Here is a 9,023-nt window from a genome sequence, read left to right as displayed (position 1 = left end):
TGATTTCCCTCTTTTGGCTTTGATAACCCTGGTCCCATATTTCTCTTATTATATAGCACTTTATATGTGACATTTTCTCTTTAATTCTGTTGCGCTTAGTGTGCATGCTCCAGTGGGATCTGCTCCACCTTTCATTTCAGGCCTCATATCCTGGGGCGCCTGGGTGGCTCAGTCAGTTAAGCATCTGCCTTCAGCTCAGGTCATGATCCCAAGGTCCTGGGATTGAGCCCCACGTCAGGCTCTCTGCTCAACAGGGATCCTGCTTCTCCCTCTCCCTCTGCCTGCCATTCCCCCTGCTTGTGCTCTCTCTTTCCCTCTGTCAAATAAAGAAATAAAATCGGGGGGAAAAAAAACACCAGACATCATATCCCTGTGGCATGATGTCTCAGGTCTCTTTCCCTTTACTAGAGTGAAAGCTCATTCATTTAGTGCCACCAAGGGAGATATACAGTCCTTTGGGAAGCAGTACCTCTTGGTTGTGGGGGATTTTGTGCCATCTTGGATTGGTCTCTAATTGCAGATTGACACTAGTTGGTTGGTGTTGAAGACTATAGCCTGGAAATTGCTTGCCTTTTACGGGATATATAGATTGGAATTATTTCAAAGCACTGAAAGATGGGATTAAGCAAACACAAGTGCTAATATAGTCAGTAAACACTCTTGAATGGTCTCTAGAGCTCATCATTTTTCATATTACTTCTCTCCACTACCTGTGCTAAGAGTTGTCTGCAGAACTGTACAACACAGACCAGGGTCAACAAAGCGGGGAGGTGGACACATCTTGTTTTCATTAGACAAAACTGTTGGGTCTTTATTCTGTATTTTCCTCGAATGACTGCATAATATTTGGTTTTGAGATTTATTTCCATTCCTCTATCAAGAATTAAATAATTGATAACTGTTTCTAGAAAGAAAGAAAGAAAGAAAGAAAGAAAGAAAGATCTGTGGTAGAAGCTACATTCTACTTGGGTCTTCTTTTTTTTTTTTTTTTTTTTTTTTTAACGACAGTCAATCCAGGCAAATAAATTCAACATTCTAGTCGAGGGGATGTGGAAATGAGGCTTGCCAGGGCTCTGACTCTAGTGTGTGACTGGCCACTTTGGCCCACCTCCACATGCCACTTAGTCTTTGTGGTCTCAGTTTCTCCATCTGCCCAATGGGCATGCCCATCTGGGTGGTTTTTATGGCCTCTTTCAGCCACTGGTTCCCTAGGGTGGAAATCAAGGTGGTTCCTATTTCCCCTCCCACCCCTAAATCCACACTCCCATACTCCCCCACAGTGTGGAAGCACACACCCGCCCTGATGGTGGGCCTCTGATGAGATTTGGGAGAAGGGAATGAGAGAGAGAGGAACCAGTTAGCCCCATCTTAAATTCCACCAGGGTGCAAATTCTGGCAATTGCTCAGTGACATATCTATGCAGGAGAATGTAGGAAGTCTCCCGCATTTTTAATCAGGATAGTACTCCATCTCCTTTCGCCAGGCAGCTCTAGTGGAAATCTGAACATGTCCATGTCAAGGAAGCTGGGGTGGGAAGGACTTCGGGACACCCCTTGACAATGTCCAGTTAAAAATAACTGTTCTTATCAGTGTTGGAAGAATTATTACAACAACCATGTTCCTGAAAGAGAACCACAAAATGGAAGTGTCAGATTCCTAAGAATGTGACCAATGAAAGCCCGAGTCTGAAGACAATTTCTCTACTCTTGCCTTCAGAGCAGATTCATTCATTCTTTCCCTTATTTTCTGCCCAAGAAATATTTACCAAGCACCTGCTAAGCCTCCAGAATCATGCTTCATGCTGGTTGTAGTGATTTACTTTAAACTGCTTGAGTATCATCAGTGTGCAAGGGTGTGAGTCCTAGATGGTTTCAGCTTGAATCCAGCCATGTGCTATCAAGAAAATACTCTCTGGGAGCATTTGGTTAGGGGCACAAACTGGACATTGCAAAGAGGCAGCTTCATCAGCCTTCTGCCACATACATCCGAGTTGACACAGAGGATTTGCTTTTTAGCAAGCTAGGAAAAATGGATATTCCCTGCTGACAGTAGGGACTCATTCATGAATTACCATGATGAATGAGAGAAATGGGCTCTTCACTGCTGAAAACTTCAAGACAGGAGAAATGGTAAAAGGTCTAGACATTCAGTTTGAGATGATGAAAAAGTTCTGGAGATGGACTGGTTGCCCAGAAATGTGAATGTATTTAATGCTACTGAGCTAAAAATGGTTAAAATGCAGGGCAGGGGTGGGGGGAGCACTTGGGTGGCTCAGTCAGTTGAGCGTTCAACTCTTGGTTTTGGCTCAGGTCATGATCTCAAGGTGGTTGGATTGAGCCCTGTGTCAGGCTCCAGTCTTAGCACAGAGTCTGCTCAAGATTCTCTCTTTCCCTCTCCCTCTGGCCCTCCCCCCATCTCATGCTTTCTTTTTTTCTCCCTCTCTCTCTCTCTAAAAATAAATAAATAAAATCTTTAAGAAAATGGTTAAAATGACAGGTTTTATGTTACATATATGCTATTACAACTTAAAAATTTTTTTAAGGTGGCGTGCCTGGCTGGCTCAATCAGTAGAGCATGTGACTCTTAATCTCAGGGTCGTGAGTTCAAGCTCCACATTGGGCATGGGGCTTACTTAATTTTTTAAAAATTAAAATGAAATAACTAAAAATATATAAAAAAATTTTTTAAGACATAGACACTGCCCATCCTTGCATGAACAGGGACAAACAACAGAGACACTTGTCACCAAAATGGCCCCTGAGGCCTGGTCCCTGCTGGGGCTGTGCCTCGCCATTGCTTTAGGAGGATTTCTGATTGCTCAGTGCCAACTAGAGGGTTCCATACTAGACCTCTAGAGCACAGGTCTGCAAACCCTTGCTGTCAAGGACCAGAGAAGTAAATATCCTAGGTTTTGTGGGCCATGCACTGTCTGTTGAAACTGCTCGCCTCCACCATTCTATCAGGAAAGCAGTCACAGGCCATACCTACCTGAATGAGTATGGCTGAGTTCCAATAAAATTTCATTTATGAAAATCTGACCTAGAGTTTAGTGTACTGGCCCATGCTCTCCATCACTGGAATATTGTGTCTACCCTGAGTGGTCTTTTCATGCAAGGTGAGGTGAGAGCACTTCTACTTGCTTTGCCAAGCCACGTGTATTTACTGTCTGTGGGGAGATCCTCGGAGTAAGGCCTCCTTCCCTCGTGGCCCGAAAGTGCGGTGGTGCTGGGTTGTCAGGCCTCATACCTCAGACACCCTGGGCAGTCTCATCACCTGCCTCAGAGAGCCCTGGATTTATACAGGAGCACACGGGCTAGCACCTGTTCACAAACAAACAAAGACTTGCCTGGAGTGTGGGATACAATAGAGAATATAAACAAAATATTTTTAAAAATTGCTCAAAGCATTATAAAATAAGAACTCTGACAGGGCAATAAAGAAAAGTCATTTGAGACTGGAAGAAAAAAAAAAACCTACAGATTAGCCCCTTGGTGCAGAAAGGAGATGTCTGACCCATTCAACCAGTGCTAACAGCAGTGGGCAGGCTCCCAAAGTGGGCAAGTCTTAGGGAAGGAACTGGATTGACTTCAGCTGCAAAACCACAGGTCCCCTGAGGGACATCTGGACTGCGTCTTTCATTCGTTTTACCAGCCTAGTAGAAGACTGGCTAAATCTGCAGGACAATTCAATTAACTTCCGCCTGTGATTATCACAGGCCCGTGAGCAGAGGGAGGGGAGCTGGGGGTTGTTACAGGCGGTGCTTCTACTGAGACCCTCCATACTCAAACCAGATTTCAGACTATATAGTCTTCCTTCCCCGAGCGTCCTGAATGACCGTATGGTGTGTAGGGACAAGATCAAGTTTAAAAAGTCAGCTGGAACAATCTTCAAACACGAACTACACAGTTGATTCGATTTTATAAAATTCTTTCTTGGGGAGGGTCTTGAGGAATAGGGTAACTGGGTGATGGACATTAAGGAGGGCACGTGATGTAATGAGCACTGGGTGTTGTATGCAATTGATGAATCACTGACCTCTACCTCTGAAACTAAGAATACACTATACGTTAATTAACTGAATTCAAATTTTTAAGAAGTCCTTCTTTACAAGGTTACCGTAAGAAGTAAATAGCTTATTTGTTAAATAGCATGGGTTTTTTTCCTGTCATTTTCTTGAGCTCTTACTATATGAAAGACTCTACAAAGAGTTGTTGTTGTTTCTAATTAATTGATTTATTTTTAATTAAAGTACAGTTGTCATACAATATTATATTAGTTTTAGGTGTACAGCATAGTGATTCAACAATTCTATACATTACACAATGCTTACTATGATAAGTGTGGTCACCGTCTGTCACCGTACAAAGTTATTACAATATTACTGACTATAGTCTCTATGCTGTACTTTTCCTCCTGTGACTTCTTTATTTATAACTGGAAGTTTGTACCTCTTATTGTTCCTTTAATGTATTTGCCCTTTTAAGTCACAATGCTACATGGTGGGCTTATTATCTCCATATTATAGACAAGAAAACTGAGGCTTAAGAGAGTTTAATTGAAATAATATTGTAAAGTGTTTGACACATAGTGGACATTTGATAAATGTCAACTACTACTGCTTCCAGAAAAAGCCAAATTTCAAATATGTTGCATTCTTCCCTCATAAAAAGATAATATGCTGAGGGTGGTGGAAAGTATTGCTTCAGACCAGATACGTGTCATGGTGTTTCTCTCCATATATTTAAATCTTCTTTTCCTTCCACCAGAAAAGTTGTATTAATTCTTCACACAAACTGAGGCACCTGTTAGCTTTATTCTGAGTTGTTTGATGAGTTTGCAGCCATTATTTTTTTTTAAGATTTTTTTTTATTTATTTGAGAGAGAAAGATAGCACAAGTGGGGGAGAAAGTGTGGGAGCAGATGGAAAAGGGAGAAGCAGGCTCCTGGCTGAGCAGGGAGCCCAATGTGGTACTCGATTCCAGGACCCTGAGATCATGACCTGAGCTGAAAGCATACACTTCACCGACTGAGCCACCCAGGGGTCCCAAGTTTGAGTCCATTATTAATGGAATTTCTCTTTTTTGTTTTTTTTTTTTTTAGGATTTTATTTATTTGTCTCAGAGAGAGAGAGAGAGCACAGCAGGGGGAGCAGTAGGCAGAGGGAGATGCAGGCCCCCCACCCAGCAAGGAGCTCGATGCAGGACTTGATCCCAGGACCCCAAGATCATGACCTAAACTGCAAGCCTACACTTAACCAACTGAGCCACCCAGGCGCCCTATTAATGGAACTTTTCAGTGATGCTTTCTGATCGGTCATTGCTGCTGTAGAGCAAAGATAGAATATGGATCTGGAGTCCACCTGTCTTATGGAACTCTCACTAGTTCTATTAGTCTCACAAAGGAGACCTTTAAAAAAAAGAAAAGAAAAGACAAGACTTGCATCTCATTTCTTTTCCTCGTCTTATTGTATTGTCTGGGAGCTCCAGAACAAATACTGAATTGTAGCTGTGACAGTGGGCATCCTTTTTATCTTCCTGTCTTTACCTTAATAATTCTTTGGTAGATGCCCTTTGTCTGGGTCACTCGGGTCTAACTTTTTGGTGTTTGCTGTTTGTTTCCACCAGGACTCTGTGTTTAATTTTATCAAAAGCTTTTTCAGCACCTGTTGACAAGATCAGGATTTTTTTTCTTTAAACCCCATTGACTAGATTTCTTTGCATTGCCTCAGCCTTATGCACTCAGCTTGGCCATGGCTTATTATTTTATTGACCCATTGCTTGGTTGGATTTATTGGTATTTGTTTAAAGAAATTTACTAATTACATGTATAAATAAGATATTCCTACTGGTTTATTTTTGTGTACCCTCCTTCTCTGTCTTTGTTAGCAGGATGTGTTAACCTTCTAGAAATAGTTTGTAAGCATCCCATTTTCTCTATGCACTGAAACACTGTATGTAACATGGGGATTATCTACTTTTCTGCAGTTTGGGTAGATTCTTTTGATAAAACTGTACAGTCTCCAACTTTTTGGGTGGACTGATTGTGAATCACAGTTTCAAGGATTTTGTTTTTGTTTTTGTTTTTTTTACCTTTTTATGAGCCACTTTTAGCCATTTACACTTCCCAGGTGATCACCCATGTCATCCAGGATTTCAAATGTATTGACATAAAATTTCCCATAATACGTTTGCTAGGACTGGCATACTAAACTACCACAAACCCAGTGGCTTAAACAACAGAAATTTATTCTCTCCCAATTCTGGAGACTGGGAAGTCCAAAATCAGGGTGTTCCTTGGGGCCCCTTAGAACTCCTCCAAGGAGTTGCCTCCCACCCTTCCCGAATTCCCCTGAGATCCGGCCCAAGATTTCTGTAGATCTGGCCTCAGGGAGGTGGCTGTCTTATTTGGGGTCAGGACAAACACAAACTGCCCCCTGTGTTTCCCACAGGACCCCACCTGTGGCAGCAGAAGAGCCCTGAGGGAAGTCTGAGGGAGAATCTGTTCTACTTCTCGATCTGGCTCCCAGTGCTTGCAGGCAGTCCTTTGTGTTCCTTGCCATCTCCATGTCCATCTTTTCACACGGTGTTTTTTGGGGGGGGGAGAGATTCTCTCTTCTTTTAAAGACACTTCTGAGAGCTGCTTAGTGTGGATTTTAATATGTAAAGCACTTGTTCGTTTGCAAAGTTTTTGTTTGTTAGTTTTTAGAGATTTATTTATTTATTTGAAAGAGAGAGAGAGAGCACGGGGAGGGGGCAGAGGGGAAAGGAGAATCTCCAGCAGACTCCCCGCTGAGCAAGCAATTTGACTAGGGCTTGAGATCATGACTCAAGCTAAAATCAAGAGTTGGTTGAAATCAACTGCCCACCCAAGCACCCCTCATTTGCAAAGGTTTTTAATTGCAATCTTGATTTCTTCCTTAACCCAGAAGTAATTTTGTTAAACTTATGTTATATTTAATTTTATATTGTTAAATTTCCAAGTGCCTGGGTTTTTCTTTCTTTCTGCCCATTTGCTTTTATTGCTCATTTCCAACTTAATTGCACTCTGATTGTGGCCTGCGTGATTTTCACTTCGGGGCCAAAAAGTGTTCCATGTGTGTCTGTCAGACCAAGCACATCAATTATCATAGTCTAGTCCTCCGTAGTCTTGCTTGTTTGACTAATTTACCTATTAAGAAGTATGTCGGGGATGGAGCTAGAGAGTATCATGCTAAGTGAAATAAGTCAGAAAAAGACAAATACCATATGATTTCACTCATATGTGGAATTTTAAAAACAAAACAAATGAACAAAGGAAAAAAAAACAGAGACAAACCAAAAAAATGGACCCTTAACCATAGAGAACCGATGGTTACCAAACGGGAGGGGGGAGAGGAGAAATAGGTGAAGGGGATTGAGAGTACACTTATGATGAGCACTGAGTATTGTATAGAATTGTTGAATCACTATTTGGACCCCTGAAATTAATATGACGCTGTATGTTAACTAACTGGAATTAAGATAAGAAAGAGAAGGAAGGAGATTCCAGAAGATGGCAGAGGAGTAGGGGACCCCTTTTTCAGCTGGTCCCCTGAGTTGAGTTGGATAGGTACCAGACCAGCCTGAACATCCACGGAATCAGCCTGAGACGCAGGAAGATACATCTGGATCTCTACAAATGAACATCTCCAGCACTGAGTATTGAGGTATGAAGCGGGGAGCTGTGAAACCGCGCACAGATATAGGAAGATAAATGGAAGGGAGAGGGAGCCACCACGTTCGGGCCCCAGGAAGCGGTAGCCACCTGCACGGGGAGCGGGCGGACTCGTGGACTGGCACCGTGAGAGAGTGGACTAAGACCGTGAGCTGGGGAACCCGTGCCACCAGACTGAAACGGAGCTCTGGTGTGCTCACTGGAACGAGACTGAGACCGGGAGCTCCGGAACGCGCAGGGGCGACTGGCGGCTAGCAGCTGACAGTGTTAGAAACACAAAGGACAGAGACGTGCCAGACCTGGAAGTGAGGGCTGGGACGCCGGGTGTGGGGTGCGCATACTGGGAGCAGCGCCAACAGAAACAGAGTTAAAGTGGCCAGAACATCAGTGGAGAACGGTCTGCGATACCTCTGTTCTGAGACAGAGTCTCAGATTCGGCCACTGCTGCTCTGACTCTCAGAAGAGGCACAGCAAACTGCCAGGGAAAGCCACCAGAGAACAAAAGCCTGGAAAGACCGGCTCACAGGGTGCCCATCCCCATCCCACCCCCCAAGAAGGAGAAGCCCCCCCCAGCAAAGAAAAGACAGTGATTCTGTGGCCTCTGACACAGAAATAATGGATATGGATGTAACCAAGTTATCAGAAATGGAATTCAGAGTAACGATGGTCAAAATGATGAGTAGAATTGAAAAAACTATTAATGAAAATGTTAATGAGAATATAGAATCTCTAAAAGCGGAAATGAGAGCGAATCTGGCAGAAATTAAAAATTCTATGAGCCAAATGCAGTCAAAACTAGAGGCTCTGATGGCCAGGGTGAATGAGGCAGAAGAACGTATCAGTGAATGGGAGGATGGGTTAGTAGAAGACAAAGCTAAAGTAGAATCTGGACTTAAAAAAAATCCACGCTCAGGAATGTACGTTAGGGGAGATTACTGACTCAATGAAATGTTCCAATGTCAGAATCATCGGCATCCCCGAGGGGGTGGAGAAAAACAGAGGTCTAGAAGAGATATTTGAACAAATTGTAGCTGAAAACTTCCCTAATATAGCAAGGGAAACAAACATTCGTGTCCAAGAGGCAGAGAGGACCCCTCCCAAGCTCAACCACAACAAACCTACGCCACGTCACGTCATAGTGCATTCTCAAATATTAGATCCAAGGATACAGCAATGAAAGCGGCCAGGACAAAGAAATTTCTCACATACCAAGGCAAAGGTATCAGAATTACATCAGAGCTGTCTACACAGACCTGGAATGAGAGAAAGGGTTGGGGGGGCATTTTTAAAGCTCTTTCAGAGAAAAACATGCAGCCAAGGATCCTTTATCC

Source organism: Ursus maritimus, unplaced genomic scaffold, assembly GCF_017311325.1.
Source record: "Ursus maritimus isolate PB19 unplaced genomic scaffold, ASM1731132v1 scaffold_9, whole genome shotgun sequence".
Lineage (NCBI taxonomy): Eukaryota > Metazoa > Chordata > Mammalia > Carnivora > Ursidae > Ursus > Ursus maritimus.
The sequence above is the reverse complement of the archived record's forward strand: the minus strand, read 5'-3'. Positions refer to the sequence as shown.